This window comes from Homalodisca vitripennis, unplaced genomic scaffold, assembly GCF_021130785.1.
Source record: "Homalodisca vitripennis isolate AUS2020 unplaced genomic scaffold, UT_GWSS_2.1 ScUCBcl_5591;HRSCAF=12383, whole genome shotgun sequence".
NCBI classification, from domain to species: domain Eukaryota; kingdom Metazoa; phylum Arthropoda; class Insecta; order Hemiptera; family Cicadellidae; genus Homalodisca; species Homalodisca vitripennis.
In genome coordinates, this window is record NW_025781703.1 from 2,563 (window position 1) to 28,550 (window position 25,988).

At 32.7% G+C, this 25,988-nt stretch overlaps 1 long non-coding RNA gene across 1 annotated transcript; it reads right to left on the reverse strand.

Annotated features, from left to right (window-relative positions):
- Positions 1-3,990: 3,990 nt before the first annotated feature.
- Positions 3,991-13,381, reverse strand: LOC124373444. The gene is made up of 2 exons (XR_006923434.1): positions 13,200-13,381; positions 3,991-4,780 (listed from the first exon to the last, which is right to left on the reverse strand). It is a non-coding gene; the product is annotated as an uncharacterized LOC124373444 (long non-coding RNA).
- Positions 13,382-25,988: the final 12,607 nt, after the last annotated feature.

Sequence of the window (25,988 nt, forward strand, 5' to 3'; positions counted from 1 at the left end):
AAAGAAAAGCCATCCTACATAGGACGAAAACTCAGAAATCAACTGCCAGAAGACTTCCAATTGCTAACTGGAAACGCACTGAAGAAAGCACTTCAGGAATTCCTTGTCAAGACGCCACTCTACAGCCTGGAGGAGTTCCTGGATGCAACAAACACCTAAGTGGACTTTTCCTATTACATTATACTATGTTTGACTATATTACTGTACTTAATGTTTATGTAATAAAGAAATATTGATTGATTGATTATAATTAGCATTACAACAGATTCACACATACACATGTCATCCCTTGTCAAATAAACATCTTGTAATGAAACTAAGATAGTGAAAACTACATCAAATGTGAATAAGTATGAACATGCCCAGACAGAAAAACAAAGGGTGATTCTAATAAAAAATGTTTATATTTTTAGTATAGAATCGATTTTTTTGTTAGTAAAACTGTTGTCAATGAACTGTTATTGAGAAAAATGAAGAGTTAGCGATAAGCTAGCAGGGAGGCAATTCATCACACATTATATTTTACATGATATTTACAATTCAAATTTAGATCAGATTGATTTATAGTAATCACTTTTGAAATAGAAGAAAAGAAAATAATGATTTCTTTTAATATATTTTTAAGTATTAAATACTTTAGGGTTTTTAGTCTTCAGGCAGTTTTAAATAATCAATGTAACTACCATTGTTGTAGCTCGACTGATTAGTTTGTGGTTAATTTTCAAGGGTTTTACAAGGCTTCAGAAGTTACGAGTTACTAGCAAAACATTCCATCTTACTCACAATGGAGTTTGACATGTCGTGTAATAACCTTCAGAAGTATTGAGGGGGCAATTAGCTCATTTAGTCCTTATAAAGCTCCTGGGGGAGATGGAGTGAGACCAGTTTGCTTGCAGTGGGGGTTGGATATTCTCCTTACCCTGTTGAACCGGCTGTTTAGAGCCTCTATGGCCCTCAAGCACTTTCCTCTGTCCTGGAGAGTATTCAGGGTAGTGTTTTTACTGAAGCAGGGGAGATCTAGCCTGGATTGGCCTATGTCTTTTAGGCCGATATGTCTGTCCTTACTTCTCAAAATCATGGAGAAGATGATTGCTAGGTTTTTTTGGGATGGATCTCTCTCAGATCAGCATGCTTACACTCCAGGAAGATCATGTGACTCAGCCCTGCTTCAATTGGTAAGCAGAATTGAGAAGGCGCAGCAGCGAAAGAAGTACCCATAGGTGTCTTTCTGGAAATCGAAGGAGCTTTTGACAATACAAGCGATTCTCAATGTGGTTTCGAAACATGGTATTGACGGTCAAATATATGACTGGATAAGGGCCCTACTTACGGATAGGGTGGTAACCACCACTCTTATGGGAGCGAGCATTAGTGTAAGGAGTACAAGAGGCTGTCCCCAGGGTGGCGTCATTTCTACTCTTCTGTGGAACTTAGTTTGGGGACGACCTGCTCGTTAACAGGGGTATACAGATGACATTGTGATTCTTGTGAGTCACAAGTTCAACACAAGTCTGAACATGGTGGGAAACTGGTGTGATGGGCTGAGCATTAGTGTCAACTCCACAAGGCTGCTGTGGTTGTCTTAACAAGAAAGGTGTCAGTTGGAGGGTCCATTCTTACTGAGAGGCTCTTCTATCGAGTTAGAGTTTTATCATTGATAGGGTCCTGAACTGGGGACCCCATCTGGAAAGGGTTGTCGCCAGAGGGAAATGGTCTTTGATGCAATGCAGGCGTGTGATAGATAGATTTTGGGGACATGTTGAGGCTTTTATGTCGTGTTTGATCTGTTGTAATGTTTGATGCAGTCGTCTGGTGATCAAAAACAGGGGCTAGGATGGCGATAGCTAGTCTGGCTAGCATCTAGGACGGTGTGCCTTACTATCACTGGGCCTTTCCGAATGCGCTGGACGCAGCTCTAGAGTGTTGTCTCAACCTGGCTCCCCACAACACTGTCATTCGGGCTATGGCCAGGAGGAGTACCTTCTGTCTTCAAAATTACAATAACAAACCCTAGAATAGTGTGTTAAACTTACGAAATCAAAGTAGCAGGCAGGGCTTTGGCCAGCCTCGGGCTGCAACAGGGGGCACTTCAAAATTAGCATCCTGATTCAGGAGAATGCTCTTCATATGATTTCTGATCAGATGCCACAAAGATTTTCCTTCGACAAAACCTTCAGGATTGTTTTTACCTTATAGGGAGGCTTGGTTGGAGGGAAACAAATCTTTTCATCAGCGGATGGCTCTAAAAAAAGTGGCATAGACGTTGGAATTGTAGGAATGAGACCATGTAGGGAGCTGGTGGTCCCTATGGGTCTTTATCCCAGTCTTTCAGGCAGAAGTCACAGCCATAATGGAATATGCTCAGAATCTTTATCTGCTGTATAGGAGCAAGACGATTAGTATTTTCACAAATAGCCAGGTTAGCATTAAAGGCGTTGGACTCTTTTGCGTTCAACTCCAAACTTGTCTGGGATTGCTATCAATTTCTTCCTTTCTGCAGAATCAACAAAGCGACTGTTTGTTGGGATCTTGGCCATGAGATAATCTCTGGGAATGAAAGAGCTGATGCCCTGGTCAACTTGATCCCAGTGTCTAACATGGCTGGACCAATGTTAAATGTAAAGGTAGGTTGAGCTGAACAAAAGGTTTCTACTCGCTGATCATTTTGAAAAAAAGGTGTAATTTATTTTGCTTCTTGTATACAGGGTGGTCCAAAATGTCAAAGTTTTACGGTTACACAATTTTTTCTACTGTTACCTCGTTAAACATTTTAGCAAATCCAAATTTTTACCAAGGTTACCAAAAAAATACTCTTTCTAAAAATATGTTACAGTTTTCACTTTTCAAGATATTTCCAATTTATTTTAATAATTCAAATTTAGGATATTTCAAACTTGTATGATCTTAAATTCAAAAATAAAGGTGTGATTTTCATTATACCTACCAATAATTATCTAAGGAACTAACATTTGTTGTATTTAACGTTTTAATTTATCTTGGATAGTTGAGAAATGGTACCAAAATTACTAATTTTTACTACATTTTGTTGCATTATAGAGTTTTGAACTCCTGTATTTCCATATGTTCTTAGTAATTTAATTTTAAAAATTTGTTTATCTTTTTTAAAACTTTTTTCTCTGTTAGATGCTATAAGCTAAGTAATAATTATTCCTACAATTATCTAGGCTCTAACTAATTTGCTTCTACAATTATGTTATTGAACTAACCATATTTTCAGATGTTAGAACTGTAATCCACTGTTTTACAAACATAGTTCTAACCTTAAATAGGCCCACACACAAACGTTCATTCATTTTTTGGTGCCATTTGTCAACCATACAAGATTACGGCAAACTTTAAATACGAACAGTTTTAGTTTTTAAGAGAGCTATTGATAGGTGTAATGAATTTCATACTTTGCTATTGGAATTCTTTAGGTTTTACAAGTTTAAAATATCCTAAATTTGAACTATTTTTAAAATTTGGAAATGTGGTTGGAGGAAAGTGACAAATGTAACACATTTCTTAGAAAAAAATACTTCTTTAGTAACCTTCGGTGAAAATTTGGATTTGCTAAAATTTTTAACAAGGTAACAATTAAAAAAACCATAATATCAGACAACTTTGACATTTTGACCACCCTGTATACAAGAAGTGAAATAAATTGAAACTTTTTTCAAAATGATCAGTGAATAGAGAGGCTTTTAAAATGAAGCATGACAAACTATATTTACATTTGAAAATCTTTACAAGAATGACCTCTACTCAAAAATTCTTTGGGATCAAAATATGGAGATTTTTGTTAAAATGAAGAAGGTAGGTTATTGGTTCAGCCGCTATAATCGTGGACGGGTGGTCTGCTTCATCCTGTATAGACTATTATTTGTAGCAGTAGTCATAGTCATATTAATAATCTTAAGGATTTGTTTCAGCCATAAATAATTGTTTGCTGCATAAAACGTTATGATTGTAATAAAGTAATACATACAATTAATTATTAGAATGCATTCATTTATTTCTGATTTAATTTATTCACATAGAAATCATATGTTAACTTTCCTTCATAACTAAAATGTCTTAATATTGAGAAATGAAGAGTGAATTTGTTGTCATTTCCATTAAAATTTAAAACTGTATCATCATTCAAAAAAGTGGAAACAGCATATACGTTGTTAGAATTTCTCAAGACAAACTTCATTTCATAACTACAATCAATTTTTCCATTTGGGACTAAAGTAAATATTTTTGCAAATGACATTTTTTCTGTACTATTTTCTGAATACATCCAAAAAAACTGACCATGAGCAAAAATTGGCATATAGGTATCACAATTTTGGAATTTATCATTACAACGATCGAAACGTCTACATTCATTTTTTTCATCAAGAATGATTTTCTCTGAATGTTTCAGTTTGACATGATCCAAAATATCTTTACCATAACCAGTCCACTGGCAAATTTTGCATTTCGTTGGACGAAAACCGCACCACGTCTCATGATCATCATTAGGTCTTACAATTTCTTCACAGCCTTCAAATTTGCACATGTGTGGGAATAGTTCTAAGACTTGGTTCAGTGATGAGTTGTTATTGTAGGGGCTGAAGCTACCACGGCATGTTGGGCACAGGCTTAGTTTAACTCTACAGTCTTTACACATCCAATGACCATTGATACACTGGATGACACACAACGGCTGTAGAATGTTGAAGCACACTGGACAGTTGATTGCTTCTAGAAGCCCTCTAAGCAATGCTTGTTGCTCCTCAAGTGTGATGGTTTCCTAGAAAAGAAATAAGAATTCAAAATGTATTTACTAGATATTTTGTTCCTATAACTTATTTTAGAAACTAGGTACTAGTATTTGAAATCCAGAATCACAATAATGTAATAATGTAGTAATGTGCTCTTCAATTTTGTTGTTGATTTTTTATTCAGAACAGTATTCTATATTTGGTTCCTACCACATATTTAAATTCTTAGTTTTTTTAAGGCATTCTTCTATCAGTTTGTACTATATCCCTCCAAAAAATCTCTATATCCATCAGATGCTACAATTTATTTTAAAGGTAATTTATCTATATGTCTCTTTAATGTTCCATCATAACAATGGACTGCACTAAAGATAGCAAACACATTACATTGCACTAGAGTACAACCTGTTGATTAAATTGAATTTTGAGTTTAACTCCAGTTCACCTTCCTTTAATTGCATCGTCCGGTACCCGACGACTGCAGTGGTAGCTGCAGTGAAAGGAAGAACTGGAGCTAAACTCAAAATTCAATTGAATCTGCCCTTCCTACCATAGCTTCGTTATGTGCTGTTCATTAACACAAATTCTGTGTATTTCAAGATTTTTCTTGGGATTTTTGATTGCTGTATGGCTCAAAAGTGCCCACGTTGGAGATAATAATAATAATAATTCTTTATTGTAGTAAAAACAATTAACAATATTGCATTGCAAGTGTCATTTCAACATATTGTTTAAAAAATCTATAAACTAAACCTACAGGTATCTTATCATAGGCACAGTAAATTCCACATACTAATGTATGAACCTAACAATATATTGTATTTTGCATGTTTTGGATATCAGAAAAGGAATAAATAGAATAATAATAGTAAAACGCTACTTTTCATCCCAGCGGCCCATCGTTAACTCATCAACGGAGTAAAGATGACTATGTTTTTACGTAGAAGGCTAAACGTGCCAGAAATAGTTCAAAACTGAGCCACCACAAAGCAGAATGACTATTTTTGAAAGGAAGCCCTCTAACGCTGGGATAAAATATTTCAACGTTCTGCCTGCTGAAATGAAAAAAGAAAATCCAGAGGTGCTGAGGAGGTTTTTGCTGGACTGGCTGAGAAACAAACCTTTGTACTTCATTTCTGACTTATTGAAACGGAAAGAATTTACATTTTGACCTATAGAAGGAATTGTTTTGTCTGTGTATGTAACTTGACACTGTGTTTGATCTTAATTATTCTGATAAATAAAGAATCTCTCTTACTTTTTAAGCAATGATTTCTTATGTTTTTTTCAATTTTTATAATTAAGTTTGCTTTACGGTTTGTTCGGAATAAAATAAGTTACTTGTATATCTCTCAATGGGATATAGCCTACCCAAAATGCTATCCCTCAAACACCACAACATTCCATCCCAATCAAGCTATGCGGATGCGATTTCAATTTGTGGGCCAAATTCACCTTACTTTCGCTTAAACCAAAGAATATTTGTGATAAAGTCAAGTCCTAGCCCCTGGCTTAATTATTTCTAACCTACATAGTCATGTATTAGTTCACAACCAACAATGGGATACCCCTTAAATAACTTGTATCTGTCCTCCCTCTCGCAAGAAAACATAGTTCCAATTTCACCCCATGTACGTACATATCGATTTTCTCAGACCAAGAATTAAAAATAGAAATCCCAAACAAAAACACCTGAATATTATTGTAGCTCTTTGCATTTGATAGCTTAATCTTCAAGTAAATATGTTTTATGTAAGTGGAAGGTTTCTAATATAGCCATTTTGGCTTTTAGCTAACATCTTGTACAGTGTAATAATTGTAGTAATAAAGGTAGATGTCTAATACATACCAGTAAACGCTGCTATTTAGAAAGTTATAGTTGATTATTTCAGACAGTATAATTTAGTTAATTACTTAAACAGTAATAGGGTAAGAACCTGTGAACACTAAGGCCTTTGTTATTTTATAAAAGCTGAAAATTTCTCAGTGCATGCTCACAACACAGGTAAGAATGATAAGGTACTATAAAGTTTGAATCATTGTGGCTTCCACAGGTAGTTGGTGGTAAAGGTGTAATATGTGTGTATAATAAGAATTCAGATTTATGACAGCAGTTAATTGAATTGTGTTTGTATCAAATAAGTTAATCACTGATAAACGAACTGCAAATTGTCAGACAAACACGAAACAATGACATAGTAAGGCATTAATTTTATTTGTAGTACAGTTGTAAAATTATATACTTCATTATGATACCATCCTAATTATTTGAGTATTTCAGCCTATTATGCTTTGCATATAAAAAAAACATTTAAGATTTGGATAGTTTGAATAAAAATACTCATTTTCTTTTTATTTTACCGTGCCAATAAGATATTTGTAATCTTAATCAGTCTTTTATTGTTTTCAGTAAGTGACAAGTATTGCCTGTCTCCTAACCTAAATATTGTAGATGAACCAGAGAAGAAATATTGGTCAGAGAGTTAACCAATTCAATGCAATATTAAGGGTTACTTAAGCCATCCATTAAGCATGTTTTGTACTCATGAATAATATGCATGTTGATCTAATATAACGATTGTGTCATTTTTAACTGCTTTTAGGTAGAAGACGTCTTTGCTTTTTAATGATTTTAACATGTTACTTTTATTTCTAAACGTCTTGATTTAATTTTGAAATATTTTTTGCACATTGTTTCATTTTAAAAAGGATAAATCTAAAACAACTACTTTGATCAGCTTAATGGAGTTCCTTTTGGATCAGCTCGAGGAAGGCAAGATTGCCACTACTGTACTTCTCGATTACAGCAAAGCCTTTGACTGTTTTGATCACAACCACCTTCTAGAGAAATTAAAAACCCTTGGAATACAAAATAATGCAAATAAATGGTTTTCTAGCTATCTATCTAATAGAAGTCAACTGGTTGAGATTAAACATAATAAAAACGGGAAAGTTGATATAACACGCTCCAAACCAAACCCAATCACTAGAGGAGTGCCGCAGGGATGAATCTTGGTTCCTGTCCTCTTTATTCTCTTCACGAATGACCTACCTTATTTCATGCAGGATTTTAGTCCATTGACCATGTATGCTGACGACACTGCACTATTGCTTAGTCAGACTGACCCAAAACAACTAGATAGACAGCTTTATAGCACTAAGCATGGCAATGCAGTATTGTCATGCAACGTCTTGGTAGCTAACTAATATTTGGGAGAGACAGAAAGACTGTAGGGCGACTCCCTGATCTTAAAGAAGTTACCTCAACCAAATATCTTGGCATTATAATAGATGACAGTTTATCATGGACACCCCATATTAACTCCCTTTGCAGTAAACTAAGTTCAGGATTATTTGTGATGCGTAGAATGATGACCATAAGTGACTTACTAGCGAACTACAGCCAAGACTGCATATCACGCTCTCTTTGAAACCCACCTGCTGTATGGTATTGTTGTTTGGCGTGGAACCACTATGTTAAACATTCAACGTATCTTAACTCTAAAAAAAAGAGCCATCAGAATACTGGGGACATTACCACCTAGACAAACCTGTAGAGGAGCTTTCCGTGAACTGAAGATTCTTACAGCCATCAACCTTTATATTTTGGAAACTGCTACCTATGTCTACATTAATGCTCCTGAAATTGCACGCAGCGGAGTACAATATCATCAATACAACACCAGAAATGCAAGAAACTTCTCCCTTCCAGTACACAGACTAACATCCACTGAGATGAAACCGAGTTACACTGGAGCAAAAATATGGAACTTACTGCCAGAGGAAATAAAGACAACCAGCCACCTTCATTTTAGAAGACATCCAAAAACCTGGCTGCAAGAACGACCGTTTTATTCCTTGAACGGTTGGAGACAACCGTGTTTATAAAGACAAAAGGTTATATGTGGTATTTTTACTTTAGTTCTATTACATTGTTTCACTGTATTACTATGCATTATATCATGTTGACGCCACTACATAGTCTTGAAGACTATGTAAATAAAGAGATTTTGACTTTGACTTTAACTTTGAGAAGAGTTAATTTACGTCATATCTAATTGCATTTCTTTGGTCATTATTTAATAATTCTATGTTTGATTCAACAACAACAAATACATATTCCTGTTCAATAAGGTTTTCATGCTGAAGTTTAAACCTTTATTCAAGATGGATAACTGCAACTATAAATTTAAATTTGCATGATGATACATTTTGAACTAACATATTGTTTGAAGAATTGTTTTAAGGCAATCTTTTTTGTTTGGGGTTTAAAATGCAATTCTAAGACTTTTTATTCTTGGTCTTGTTTTATTATACTTAATTGTTTAGCTGCTAGGAGTGCTGAAAGTTTCAGAAAATGCTTTTTGAACAGTTATTAAAGAGGCATGTTTCATCATTGTAAAAAATATTCTCAGAGTGCAATATTTGCTAAATGAAATATTAGAAAGCTGTTTAAATTGCACAAAAACACCTAATTAGTGTTGAAAGTAATTGTTTTCATGACTTAAAGCAGATTTTCAAAGTGACCTTCATCTTCATAAATACATGTGTGCATTTTGAAGGTCAGCACTGCACTGACAACAATAGAGTCAAAATGATCGGGTTCAGGTGCTATTAAATCAGGTGAAAATCTGCAACATATTGTGTAAGTCATTTCAGTCGTTGTGTAAGTATCTTGCTAATGTATTATAGTGAATATTTTGCAATAAAAATAAGGTACAGTAAAGTTTAATACTTTTTGAGATCCCAGTGGTTGCCACCTTGAGTTATTTATCCTGTATATTATATTGCATGTAAATATAAATTTTTAATTAAGTAACTTCTATTACCAGTTCTACAAAAACATATATCACTGTCAAGATATTCTGTGCTTTAAAAGCTCTACAGGATTCTCGACTTTGGAGATAAAAGTGGATCCTAATGCCTTTTTTTGTAAAACAAGGATCCTTTTCAAATTTATAACAGAAGTACCCCAAACAATTAGATCACATTGAAAATATGCCCCAAAATGAGAGAAGTATGCTGTTTTAGCTGTATGATTGTCACTTATTGATTTTATTTGCTTTATAAACGTACAGGCCAGTGTTCAAGTTTTTACTAACATTGTCAAGATGTGGTGTCCAGGTGAGATTCAATGATTGTCAATAACAGTCACTATCAGCTTGATTATTGTAGTGGTTGTTGATTTTCCAGTTGGAAAACCATGTTTGTTTATTTGTTAGCAAGTTATGTTGGGAGCAGTGATTTAGAATGTATTACATAGAAGTCTTTTGAGAACAATCTTTTCACATATTTTTGAAAAAGTTGAGAGAGTGATATTTTCCTGTATTTAGTAAGTATTTTTTTCACCAATTTCAAGTTTTGGATAGATTTCTGACACTTTCATTCCCAATGGAAACTTTCCTTCCTCAAATTATTAGTTAAAGATTGAAACTAAGAGAGGTGTTAATTCATTCAAACACAGTTTTAACATTTTAGGGAAGATTTCATCAATTCCAGCAGATTGTTTGGACTTTAATTTCGATATCACAAATATTATTTCTCTTTCAGTTGTTTTTGAGATAAAAGAACTATGTTGCTTAATATTTGTTGGAAATGGTAGAAGTGTTTTTGTGTTAAGAGAAGATTCTTTTGCAAGTGTGGCCTCTGTAATTGTTGGAAAGTGGTTTTTGAAGAAATTTTTGTTTTATTTGTTGGTATTTGATTTTTGTTGGTATTTGCTTTGTTTTGAAAAAGTAGGGGTGGAGTTATCTTTGGTATCCTCATCCAGTACTTCCACTGCTTAATCTTGTGTAAAATCAGATTGGAGTCTTTACTTTATTTAATTAATATGTGAACATTTTGCTAACAGAACAGAATTTTTGTGAACATGTGATGAGGGACCATTGTTTTCGACAGATGTGAGCAATTCGGGCATATATTCCCTTTATTTTCTACTTGCAATTCTGTCTGTTTTTCAATATCTTTACTTAATTTATATGTTATAGTGGCAGAAGAATAAAGCAGCCAAAAATTGCTCATGTCCAATGTAGCCACAGGACAGCACAAAACATTTCCATTTTCAATTTTAAAGGAAATACATTTTTTTATTCAGAAAGATTATTTCTATGTATAAACCTATATTTGTTAAAGACAATGCAATAACAGGTATACTTGATCAAGTTTTGTAAGATTTACTTGGTTTATATAATTTGTATAGCCATTTATACAAGATGTGAGAAAATTGCCGCAGGGTGTGCAGTCATGTACAAACAGTGTAATGACGTGTTAATACCTGTTATAGTAGGACGTTTTCGTGTCAGAATTATGATAAAAACTTAAAACAAAAGAAGCGCATTATTTTAAAATCCCTTATGAAGTTAAAAATATACTCTACCTGAACCTCACTACCATCTCGAACTTAATGCAATGGAAATGATATGAAGTTTCTTGAATCAAATGGTTACTAAATATTGTGTTCTAGTTATTAAAGCATCTTATGCAAATGATATTAAGTAGCAGAAAACTACATTAAGTTAGAGCAAATCGATAAAATGACAGAAGAAATCATGATTAATATGGACAAATAAGTGAAAGAAGTTCATATAACACTATGGTCTATTTTACTTCGTTCAGCATCTGTCTGTATTTTTAATTAAAAAAAAATAATAACTCAGAAACAGTTTGTTGCTGTATTTTAACTTTGCAAGTTTGTATGTCATAGTAGGATATTATATTTTGCTGAGAATAAACCTATCATTAAAAATTCCATAAAAACCAACAAGAAGAGAAAGAATTGTCAAGACACAAAAGAATGTAAAGACAAAAATTGAAATATTTTATTTGGTATAAAGAGATAAACAGATTGTAATAATACAAAAAATGCATGTTTTCTAATCTTGTGCAGTCCAAGTCAATTATATCACATATTAACGTTGGAATTTAATTTGTGGATAGTAGCAAATAAATCATTTCTTCAAATATGATCGTACAAAGCGGATTGAAACTTGTTTTCTATATAGATAAAAAATAAAAAAACATTCATCTGGATACATGGATTAAACCTAGAATTGATGTGAGTTGTATTTTACGACTCATCTACATGTCTCTTTCATGATGGAGTCGTAAATTACGACTCCTTTTTTTCGGATTGTGTTACTCGGCAACCGTTCAACATATTTCTATGAAACACATGTCAATCGATTCTTTAACTCATTCTCAATATCGATTATACTATCTGAATATATAGAGAAGTATTATTGCTACATCAGTGGCAGAAAGAACAAAGCACATCGCTACGCCATGTAGCCAGCTGACTGATTCACTAAAATTGTTTCGCTATGTCTAAGATGGCAGTTTTGTTCTGCTGTTATTGTAGTATTTTTTGTTTATGTTCTTCTACCCTAATATGACTGATCCATGTCATTCGAATGATACCAGAGATATGTTCCAGAAAGAGTATCATAGTTCTGATGACGACAGTGATTTAGGCGATGAAATACCAGATGATGTTCGTTTGTCAGGTAATAAGAGTGATCAAGAACTGCCTGTTGATCTCTGTGAGTTCAGTGATAGTGATTCAAGTCTACCAATTCTAACATTATGAATAGATTTTCATGTCCCAAATAGGTTCATATCCTATCACCAGAGCCAGAAAAAACATTAAAAACAAGTTTAGTGCTAGGAATGTGGGCATTCTAAACTGTTCTCCTAGGAATTTTAGGCCTACACACTATTTCTATCTCTTCTTTTCTAACTTTGTATATGGGACTTATTGAGAAGATATACAAATGCATATGTTAACAACAAAATTAAAAACAAAAGAAGTCAGGTGAGTCGAAACGATTGTCTAGGCTAGGAAAATGGAAGGAAGTTACCCATCCAGAAATTGAAAGATTTATTGAATTGGTATTGAATATGGGCTTGGTAAGGATAAAAAATATTGAAGACTACTGGAATAAGAACAAACATAGATCTATGACCTTCTTTTCAAGTACCATGTCCATAAATACATTTCAGTTCAGAAAGTGAATCTGACTAGCACATTCCAGTACAGAATATTAGTTTTGTATGCCTAATTTATTTATCTTTGGTTTATCTTTTATATGTATTTTAAAACATTTTGTTCGAATTAAATTGTGAACATTTAATGTATTTTACACTTTACCCTAATTCGTTATAGCATTGGAGCCACACATACTGGGAAACGAGAAAAATATTTTCTTCAAATTTCAACTTTTTGTTTTCTTAGTGAGAAAAAAATTTCTATGCAAAGTATGTACCTTGTTTTGTTACAATATAAGATTCTCCAGTCCATATATATATAATATAATTATGTTAATTACGTATTTTTTATGAATTTTTAAGTTTATAAAACAGTCAAAATTGCTGTATTATTGTGGGAAATTAACTGTATCAGTTCCAGGGTTAAAAGAATATAATATACATTTATAATGAGTGATAACTTACCATATTTGGTTACAGACTAACTGGTTGGCTGAATGATCACTCAATGGCCTAGTGAACTTATCAGTGCAAAGATAAGATTACCACTTCTATGTGCTTGTGGGATTGAACTAGTGCAATCTGGTCTGATTAGATAAAACAGGATTTCCTTTTGGATTCTATACATCCTGCTCCTTCTCTGGTAGAACATTTGCAATGACTATTTTTTTTGCCAGTAGCAGTCTTCATGTAAAGATTTCCTTTTAAATATACAAATAGGGTGTGTAAAGTGTCTGGAAACACAATTTTCTTAAACCATAGCAGATAAAATCTATTAACTGCACAATGTTATATGGCTATCTTATACAATTTTATAAGATAACCATCACACCCCTACATTGGGCAATGACCCATGGGAAGTGGTCATGCAAATTTTAAATCCAATTATCAAATGCATATCATTTTAAAGGTATTTATTATCAGAACATAATCCCTCAAAAATTAGCTAGATTTTCTTACTTGATCCGATTTAAGTTTTAAACAAATATTCAAACATACAAGTATATGTGGTAATCTCAGTCAACTATGTGTCTTTTCACTCACATTTTTCATATGGTACGACCCTTTGGGAAATAGCAGGAAGTCAGGAAAAATCTTTATCTGGAAAAAAAGTGTTATAGATAATAACAATATTTCATCTAACAGACAGTCGTGTATTAAAGTTTTTTGTGAATTACAAATTATGACGTTAAATTGTTTATACATCTATAATGTTACTTCGATGTTAAGGAAACCCTATCTAACTACACTGTAAGGCAAGAGGTTCATAAACATGGTTTAAGGAACAGAAGAATTTATAAACTCGCCATCAATAAGATTACAGAAAACAGACATCTTTGTATGAAAATTAAATAGTTTAATAAACTACGAGAAATTGCTAAGACAGTGAATGCAGCGTAGCTAAATTTAAACCCATTATAAATAACTGGTTTAAATCAAGGGCTTTTTATTTAGTTAACAAATAAATTACCTGTGATATTAATTTAATAAAATTTTAACAGTTTTTAATGTTGAGCTCTAAATTTAATTACAGAGTTGTATTAATTTATTTATTTGTATTTTAAAATGTGATGTGTTTAAGTCTGGTTTAGTTTTAAAACTGTGCAACTTATTTTAATTACTATTGGTGTATATATTACTATACAGTCAGTGGCGTAATACATACCCCCGGCAACCCCCGCAATGCGGGGGGGCGCGGGGCGTGTCAAGGGGCGCCACACGAAGGAATGAAAAAAATAAAAAAAATTATACCGATTTTACCAAATTTCTTAAGGTTGAATATCACTATTTTCATTGTAATTCCTTATAATTTTTTTTGTATAAATGAGCTAGCGAGGAATATCGTAGGCCTATTATCATTTCTTGTTTTAGTTAAACGCCTTCAAAACTAAAGCAGGCAAACTATTTGCTGAACCGCCACGGAAGTGTATTTTAAGGCGCTTTAGGACCGTGTGTGAGCGTGGGGGTGTGCGTGCGTGTACTGCCTTGTTTCATGTTGCGACTTGAATACTCCCCTCCTCTCCCTCCACACTACCAAGTACCAATTATTGTTAGGTAGTTCCTTCACAGTATACTGTGGTTCCTTGTCACTCAGTCATATATTCATTACTCGTTACGTTTACTGCATTTTCGAAAGTTGTGATTTATTCAGTAGCCTACAACTGTGGTGGCGGTGAAAAGTGTTTGCAAACTACACCTCTTACAGGAAACTTATATTATGGGACGATGTACTAGAAAACTAAATCAATAATTAAACAAAAATGTCTAAAAAACCTAGTGGTGCAGAATACCGAAAGCGGAAGAAGGAGGAGGAAGAAAAAGCAAAAAAAACACCAAAAAATTGATCTATTTTTTAAATCTGACATATCTCTTAGTAAAAACAATGACAGTGTAAGGAAACAAATAACTTCCGGTTTAATTTGTGAGTGTAGTGAAATAAGTTCTGACCTACCTACCATCGAGACAGAAAATGGAAACATCTACTCAGACCCCACCTGAATTCACAAATAACGAACCAGACGTGAGTCTAGACGTTAAGATAAATAATGATAGCTGTAGCTGTACCGTAGACATTGATAAAAACTGTGTTTTGCATATTGATACTAATGAAATCAGTCAACAACGTGGTGTTTTTAAAACTGACATTGGGCTCTACACTAATGACGGAGTATCCCTCTTAAAAGAAGAAGATAAAACTTTCATTTTGAATTCTGAACCATGTAGGCCCACAGGGCCTTTTCCTAAAGACTCGACAAACAATAGATCTTTTAGCAGTGATTTTTATTACAAAATTGCCAAAACGGGCCAAAAACTAGAACGGTTTTGGCTTTGTTATTCACCTTTATTAAATGGCGTATACTGTGAACCTTGTTGGTTGTTCGCTGACAGAACTGACCCTAAATTTAAAGATGCTTGGTGTAAAGGTCTAATAAATGATTGGCAAGGTTTAAGCAAAAAAATTAAAGAACATGAAACATCTCGTATACACTTAAATTCATGTTTAGCATATAGTACCGTAAAAAATAGCCAAGATGCAAAATCACTTATTCAAAAGTATGAACCTGAGTATTGTGAGATTCTCAAAAGACTTTTAGATGTAGTAATAACTATGGCTACTTGTAACTTAGCGTTCAGAGGGCATCGGAATGAAAATATTGAAACAGTGGACACTACTTCTGGAAACTTTTTGAATATTATAGATTTGTTGTCACGATACGATCCTCTTCTAAAAAGTCACTTAGAAAACGATCAAAGCAAAGTTAAGTATTTGTCTCCCCAAAATCCAAAATGAAATGATCATGTTTGCGTCACAGCATGTTCTGGATGAAGTTGTAAGTGAAATCCAAGCAGCTCCTTTCTTCTCTCTGGTATTAGACACCACTCAAGACGTCTCAAAAACTGATCAACTATCGATAGTAATACGACATGTGGCAGTCCAAAAACTACGAAAAACTTGAAATTAAAGAATCATTCTTAGGGTTCATAGCTCTTACAGGCCAAAATTCGGAAAAAAATTACTAACGAGGTTTGTAATTTTTTGGAAGAAGAAAACAACATTAAAATTGAAAAGTGTAGAGGCCAGGGTTATGACGGGGCAGCCGTAATGAGTGGAAACTATTCTGGAATCCAATCTAGAATAAAGCAAAAGTCGCCAAATGCAGAGTACGTGCATTGTGCCTCGCATAATTTAAATTTGGTACTCAATGACTCAGTTACTGACATAACAGAAATGATTTTATTTTACGATTTGGTCAATCAAATTTACGTGTTTTTCGGCGAAAGCCTGCCAAGATGGCAAGCTTTGAGAGAGAAATCTATGGAGCAAAGGGGGTCTATACTTAGCAAGACACTCAAAAGATTGTGTCCGACCCGTTGGTCATCTAGGTACGATTGTTTACTGGCCATAAAGTGTAACTTTGTTTCTGTCTTAAGCTGTTTGACGAATATTATTCTGACTTCTAAAAAGAATAAAGAGGTTTTAGAGGCAACTGGACTCAAAAAACAAATGACGTGTTTTCAATTTGTATTGATGCTTACTTTCCAAAGTAAGGTTTTAGAGAGAATTAATATTACATCTAAAACACTACAAAAAGAGGATGTATCAATTGACGAAGCTACAGCCCTTCTTGGAAAGAGTATGACTGAACTAAAGAGAGCAAGAAATGAGTTTGAAGGTGTTGTTAAAGAAGCTGAAACGCTAGCCAGGGGATGGAATATTGAGTCTTCTCTGCCGACTAAACGATGTAAAAAAGTAAAAAACTTTTTTGACGAACTGACCAACGATGTTGAATTTTCTAATCCATTGCAAGAATTCAAAGTAAAAGTATTTTACAGGAGCTTGGATATAGTTATTGCTCAAATCTCCAGACGTTTTGAGAGCATGGTCAGGATTAACGATCAGTTCATCTTTTTAACTCCAAAGTACCTCACAGAGAAAAGTGATGATGAAACTAATTTTTTCAGCCAGGAAGTTTTGTGAGAAAGTATGAGGAAGATGTTTCACACGGGTTGGAGACACAAATAGTGTGTTTCAGAAACATTGTTTCGGATGAAATAAAAACAAGAGGATTGAAAAAAGTTAAGGATTTAGCCTCATATTTAATGATAGAAAACGTGACTTTGTCAAGCAGCCTTCCTGATGTCTGCACAGCGATGATGATGTTCTTGACTCTCCCAGTTACGTCAGCGTCAGCGGAAAGGTTCGTAATCACCAAAATATCATAAAAACCCGTACTAACTAAAATTAATTTTTGTGTTAAGAAGAGTTATTATACCCTTTAATTATATACTTGTATTATAACCTGAAAATGGCATATATGTTAACAACATAGTTTTTTAATCTTATATAAATTTTCAGGTCATTTTCTAAACTCAAGCTCATAAAGAATTATTTGAGAAACACTATGACCAATACCAGGCTGAGCGCTTTGGGAGTCTTGAGCATAGAACATGAACGGGCTCGTAGGATCAACTTGAAGATGTTAGCTGAAAAATATTTCAGTTTTAAGAAGAGGAGAGGGTTTAAATAAATGGAAATAATTAACATGTCTACAATTTTTTCTATTTTTATTTTAATGTTTGAGATAGTTTCATTAATAAATTAATTATGATGAATAATTCATTTTAAAGTTTTCTTTTCCTTTTTGATCTTTTTACAAAATGTATAAAAATAAACATTGCACAGCACGGGACTATCAACTATTTACACAAATTTAAAGCCACTCTTAAAAAGTAAAGGTTTGTTTTCTATTACAATTTACCGTAAGTAGAGTGAACATCATGAGAATAAAGGTAGACCAGGGGAAGTAGGCTATAATTATAACGATGCGTGTAGGTCAGTAGGAGGAAGGGGGGGGGGGTGTTAGGAGCCGACAGGAGGGGCGCATTTCAGTACGCTGCGGGGGGGGCGCGACTCTGTCTAGTTACGCCACTGTATACAGTTATCACGGATTTCAGGTATTTTAGATCAAAAACGTAGTTGTCCATTTATTAACATTACAATGTTCTTATTTTAAGTTTTCTTCATGTTCTACAACGTGTTACCAGTATTGACTATGTCTATTGCACCATTGTAGAAAATGTGGCTAATGACGATAACCTTCTGAGTTGTCTATTGTCTATTTTGAGAACATCACTTCATAAGCTTTTATGTTAAAAATTCGGGGCTATTTAAATAACATCAATATTGAACCATAAAACAACTGTCATTTCGTATAGAATACCCTATTAGGAATCACTCTTTCAGAAAACAGAGCAATTGTGTATTGAAAGTATTAAATTGCATAGAAGTATTAAAACTTTGAGTAGTGGATTTCGATTATTAAAAACAATATTTGGTTGCTTCCATAAATTATACATTTCGTGTACAAACAAGGTATCTGAAGTTCCTACATTGGTATCTTAAAAACGACTAAATTTACTACAGAATTGGAGGACTTTGCCTACTTTTTGTTTGTTACAGACCTAAAATTAAAATTTTAATTTTTTTGCTACTTTTCAAAAACCTTTTTCAAAATGGCAGGTAACTTTCAGATTTCTTATGGAATAACCTACATTTTCTTGCAATTTGAATATAAAATAACATTTTAAAGGGGGTTTATTGCTTTTGTTTAACTTAATCGTTTAAGAGCAAATGCCTACTAGAGTTTTCATACAACTTTTGACATGTTTCAGCACTATTGAATAAGTAATTTAAAATGTGATAAAAACGTGTACAATGTTATTGTTAAGTAAACTACTAATATCGTGTCCAAAAGCAGTATTACCTAGTACCTTATTGCAAGTACTTAATTGGTGACACAAGCATGAAAATGTAATATAATGGCAACCACAGCTTGTAAAATAAGTTATATCCTTAGTATAAATGTTCCATAAGTAACGATGAATTCAAGGTAATTTTTACAAGAATAAATTATATAAAAGTGAGTTTTTAATAAACTTTATTTATTTTAGACACTGTATACTGCCACTAGCCAACATTTAATAAACTAATAAAATATCTTGTCACCTAAATAGATTTATTTGTGACATTGAAGATTCTCTTTAGGGACAAATAAATTAATGTTACTAAAGCTGCAATACGTAGGTTATTTTTCACTAAAATTTACTTGACTTTTGTTCTTGGATTTCAAACAAAGTTTATAAAAATAGTTATTTTTGTAAAATACTTGCAGTTTCGTAATATTGTGACTCAAAACTTTCAAATTACCGCCTTTTTAAGAGGCATCAGTAACTTTAACACCCAAGCAAAATTTGGTTTATGTTTAATGGTTAAAAAAAAATGTTTTCAGACACATACAAAGAGAATAATAATAAAAACAAAAAAATCCAACAAAGTTAAAAATGATTTAGCTATAACCATAGGAACAATCCCCTAAAATATAGGGGATTTCTGGAAAAAACTCCCGCAAAGTAAAAGTCAAATAAACAGGTCTACAAACCCTAGGTTGGTATACATAAGGCAGAGAAAGATTTTAAATAAATGTTACCTTCAAGAGAGAAGTGAATATAAATGGAATTTCTTGAGACTTAAACAACGCAGCAATTTTCATGATTTTATTGTTTTATAACATGAAAACTGTAATAAATCAAAGTCTAGAATTATATGTAATTTATTATTTCAGTTTAAATGTGTATTTGTATGTTCCTTTGTGTCAAGGTATTTCACAATGCAGAGTTTTATAATTAGTATAAAAATAAAATTGAAACACTTGGTAAACATTTAATACCATATATTGTCTTAAATATAATAAATATTTATCACAGGTTTTAGTTTTCTTTTTATACTAACTGATATTCCAAAACTTCTTGAAAATTTTAAGGTTTTCAATGCTGTAAGTGCAAGAATTTTATTAAAGTTCTAATAAAAGGATACAGTTTTTTAATCGATTTATGCAACGATTATGATAAAAATGGATGCAAGTAAATTCCATGAAGGTGATTTTGTCTTTGCCAAAATAAGGGGCCATGCAGCCTGGCCTGCTATAATACAAACTGTTGAAAAAAAGGGAAATATGTCCATATTTCATGTTATGTTCTATAAAACTAAAGAAACGGGCAAATGTCGTTTAAGTGAATTGACTCATTATAGAGAAAGCAAACAACAATTTTCAAAGGGAAAAATTATGAATAACAAAGATTTTTGTTTAGCAATAAAAGAGATTGAGGAGGAAATCAATAAAAAAACAAAAAATGAGAGTTTCTATAAGTAATAATAGTGCATCTATACAGTGCTCAACTCCTGTTCTCCAAAGCTCTATAAACCGATCTAATGTAGGAAGTGACGAAATAAATTTTGAAGATAAGGCTGTTAACACTCCTAGATATATGGATCTGAATTTTCAAGTAGAAGCTTTGACTGAAAAATGTATAAGCTTAGAACAAAGTATGATAGAAAAAGATGAAATAATTAGTTTGAAAACGAATGAAATATCTTCTATGCTACAAGAAGAACATAATACAAAAGACTTTCAAACCCAAATCCTAATACGGGAACTCAAAGAAACTAAAATAGAAAATGAAAACCTAAAAAAAAACTGTTATAGCTATGATGCAAAAGGATTATACTGACCTAGAAAACAAATTTAAAAATACAAGAGAAAATACACTTAAATGTTTAAACTGCTTTCCATGCTTAGATCAAGTCAGGGACTAATTCTAATCTTTCAATGAATTGGCAAAAACCTACACATACATCAAAAGTTCAAATGGAAAAACATAGTTCCACAATTTATTGCCAAAACAGTTTTGAGGTTCTGTCTGAGGACAATAGTGAAGAGGAAGAAGAATTTAGCAACACTCCTGATACCATAAACTCCCTTAGTAAAAGAACCAAAAATGTAAGTAATACCAGGAAAGTAAACATATTGAAGAAAATCTCTGCACATACTCATGTATCTCTGGCTGCAAAATCCAAATTACTAATAATGGCTGATAGCCATGGGACAAATCTCAGTAATCTAGTGCAGCAAAAGACAAACTTAAATGTAACTGCAGTTGTGAGGCCAGGTGCAAAGATAAATGGGGTAATTAAAGAAGTAGAGGAACTTTCAAGTGGTTTCAATGAAGATGATTTTATTCTTGTAATAGGAGGCACAAACAATGTTGAAAGCACTGGAAAAAAGCATATCTTGGAAGAGTTTGGAAGGTTAATGGAATGTACAAAGAAAACAAATCTCATTTTTGCGACCTTGCCTATGCGTCATGATAAGCCAGAATTAGACAGTAAAATTGATACAATAAATACGGAACTAACTACCAAGATTTCAAATACGGACACAAACATTAGACTACTAGAACTTCATCTATTACCACGTCATCTATATACCAACCATGGTATGCACTACAACAAAAGAGGAAAAAGAAAAATTGCTGAAGAAGTTTTGAGAACACTGCAATACTCTCGCTCTACTCTGGACTGCAACTACGACTCCACAAGTTGTAAGTGAATCTCGGCCCTCCCATTCTCCTCCAAACACTGACTACCCTGCTGGAATTGGACTAGTGACCCCTTCAACTGCACCACGCATTCCTGCTATAATCTGTAGTCCTAATCTAGATAGTGATAAGAGTTTTTTAGAAAAATGTAGAAACATCAATGAAGGAAATCTAATATCTGGAAAAAAGATAAACAGTAGTATAAAAAATAAAGGATAATAAATGTCCCGCTATGCTACATTACAACATCCAAGGTGTTAAGAGCAAAATTGATGAACTAGAGTTGTTAATAACAAACTGTAAATATGATGTACAAATAATTTGCCTTAATGAACACAACATAAAAAATTCTAATCAAACTTTTTTAAATAAATTAAATGGTTTTAAATTAACTGACGGATTTTTTAGAAATAGATCTAGGGGAGGGTCTTGCATTCTAATTAAAAACCATTTACAGGGTACTCCTAGACCGGATCTCTCAATCCTAAATGAAGAGTTCATCTTTGAAGGATCATTTACAGAAATCAAAATCTCTGAATTGTTTAATTGTGGCAATATACAGAACACCAGGCTACTCAATGACTAACCTCTTTATACATAAATTAAAACTTTTAATGCAAATACTTGAAAAGGACTCAAAAACAAAATTTGTAGCTATTGCTTCAGACTTTAATATTAATTTGTTACAAAATGATAAATTTTCAGAATCATTTCAGGATTTAGCAAAACAATTTGGATATAAGATAAATAATAGAGAACCAACTCGAATAACTGATACAACAATGAGTTGTATAGATAACATATTAACCAGTTTAAAATGGGGCAGTAGCAGTGTTCTCAACACAGATCCTGGCCTCTCAGACCATAATGTACTTATCGTTTCCTTACCATACTCAAACAATTCTCAAAATTATAAAAAACCAACAAAAAATATCAGAATATATAATGGAGACAATTCATTTTGTTTCTTAATAAACTTAGACCGTGAAATGAATGAATTCCATTTCCTGGATTGTGTAGAGGCAAATTATAAGTGTTTTCTCTATAAATTTATATCTTGTATGAATGAGGCTTTTCCTTTAAAGACTATTAAAGTAAATAATATGAAAAAAATAAAATGGATTACGGAAGGTATAAAAACGTCTGCTAAGAGAAAAAGAGAGTTACATGTCATAAGCCAAAACAAACAAAGATCCAAAATTCCAAAACTATGTTAAGAACTACAAAAAATGTTTTAAAAAAGTAGTAAACAAAGCAAAAATTATAGCAAATGAAAAGTTTATAATCAATGCAAAAAATAAGTCAAAAGCCACTTGGGCCCCCGTGCACTTGCTGAACAGTTTAATGCCCATTTTGCTAACGTTGTTGATACGCTACATATACCAAAAAACAGTACAAACACATAACATTGATGCTAGATCAGTAAACAAACTACCAGAATTAGATTTTCTTCATTCTGTATCAGTTACTGAGGTAGAAAAGATAATTCTTAGTTTAAACAATAGTAAGGCATGTGGCTGGGATGGCATACCCATATCTTTACTGAAAACTTTCGTCCAAAATAATAAGCCCAATATTGACCAGGATAATAAAACCAGTCATTCCTCTTAGGACATTTCCCAGATAAACTAAAGTTGTCTGAAATCATACCTGTATATAAAAAGAAAGACTCCCTAAGGACATCTCAAACTATCGACCTATCTCTTTATTGAGCAACATTTCAAAAAGTCTTTGAAAAGGCAGTACATTCTAGATTAACAAAATTTTTTAGAGAAAGAAACAAATTAATATGTGATGAGCAGTATGGTTTCAGAAAGAACAGAAATACAGAGTTAGCTATGGTTTCGTTTGTAAATAGTGTTTCAACTTCCTTGGATCAGTCAAAGTATACCGCAGGTATATTTTGTGACTTATCAAAAGCCTTTGATTGCGTAAATCATAAATTGCTCCTCTCAAAATTATATCAAATTGGAATTAGGGGTCTAGCTTTGGATTATCTGCAATCATATCTAAATAACAGGAAACAAAGAACCATTATCAATGAGAATTCGCATAGAGTCACATCAGATTGGGAAAATATTCTGTATGGTGTCCCTCAAGGCTCTATTTTAGGGCCTACCCTTTTTCTTATATATATTAATAATTTACCAATCGACATACCAAACAAACAATTTATTTTATTTGCAGATGATACAAATGTTCTTATTACAGAAAAAAACTTTTTCAATATGGAGGAATTCCCTATAACAAGAACTCTTCAGTTGTTAGAAAATTGGTTTAATTCTACTGGACTTCTGTTAAATCAAACTAAAACCAATATAATAAATTTCAGACCTAATAACAATGGTAATAGCTTCTTAGAAAATTCTGGATTAAATCTAGTGGACTCTCACAAATTTTTAGGTATCAAAATTGACAAAAACTTAAATTGGAAATGCCATGTAAACCACCTTGTAAACAAATTGAGTTCGTTCCGATTTGCAATGAAGATTTTAGTAGAATCCGTATCTATAAACACATGTAAAATTGTATACTTTGCATATATTCAGTCAATTCTTAAGTATGGTATAGTAATATGGGGATCATCTCCTGATTTAAAAAAAGTTTTCATGGCACAAAAAAGCAGTGGTAAGAGCAATGATGGGAGCAAACTTCAGAGAAAGCTGCCGTCCTATATTTAAAAAAGCAAAAAATACTTACACTGCCATGTTTATACATATTGGACATTTTAAATCTGGTCCACAAACATCCAAATATTTATAGTTCATACACAAACCAGCATACCTATAACACCAGACATAAGGATCTTTTGTTGTTTCCAATTCATAAAACTACCTTATTAGAGAAAAGTCCTTTATATATGGGTATTCGTGTGTACAATAGTTTGCCAACACCATTAAAACATCTTGAAGAAGCTCAATTTCATAAATGTATTAAAAAAATATTATTGAAAAAAGCCTATTATAGTTCAGATGAGATATTAAATGACAAGACAATTATATTTTAAATAAATAAATTTATTTAAACATCCCAGCACGTGCACAAGCATAATAAGTGTGTATGTTGAATACTTCTGTCTTACTTTTAGGAAATTCCACTGTTTTACTTTTAAATTTAACATTGTTTATTAAATTAAGACAATGCACCTGTTTGTATTACAAATTGTAATAATGTTCAAATGTAATGTGCAATAAAGACTTTGACTTTGACTTGACTTTGATGCAGAGAAATTGATTCTAAACACTCTGATCTGAAATAAGTAAAATTTATTATTCATTACTATAAAATTCAACAGATTTATTTAAAACTCAGTTGTTTCTTTTTTAAATTAATTCTAGTTTTAGTTTGGAAATAACAATATTATTAAGGACCTGTGACAGGACCTTCTTAAAATCTTGTTGTGGTTCATCCATCTGTGGTATAACTGTATAATGAGCCTAGAAACCTAGTTCATAGGTTTTCTTAATCTAAAATTACCCTTTTGAATTTGGGATCAAAAGATGAAAGGGCAGTCTGTATGTCTGTACATAACAAAGAGCACTTTGAGTATGTACCCAAAGTGCACTACTTGTAATAGAGTGATTCCTAACACGTTTATCTTATACAAAGAAGCAACCCTTGATTTGCCAGATTTTTACAATTGTGATCATTTTGTGATAAATTAAGCTTTTCAAGTGTGATTTACTGCATTACGTTCTAATAAATAAATACCTTTAAAATTATATGCATATTGACCCAGGCTTGCATTTATAATTTCCATGGCACTATCCAATGTAGGTATGTGATGGTTATTGCATAGAAAATCAGTTAAGATTGCTGTATAACATTCTGCAATGTTTGTAAATTTTATTTCATATGGTTTAAAAAATATCAAGGTGCTTTCAGACATTTTACACACTCATAGTTAGCAATAAATATTAATTATACACTGTAAGAGAGGAATCACATAAACCACCCCATGTGTATATTCAGCTTCTTCAGTCATCTCATAGAAAATACAGTTCAACATATGTAATGAGCTGTTATTGTTTTAAAGCAATAAAGACTAATGTTAGCACAGATAACATAAAACAGAAATCTCATTGGAACTCAGTTCACAGTACGATTTTATAGCCAAACCTCAAAACTAAAATTTACTTAGCATGGTGCAACATCAGGAAATCCCGTGTACTAGCTCTAGTTTTTGAGTTCCAAAATATTTAAGGAAATTAAATAGAAGGATATCTGTGAACATCAGAGCTGAATTATTGGCATCATAATTTAACTGTATTTGGTCTGTCCTTAAAAACTTGATTAATTAAAAACCACATTACAACA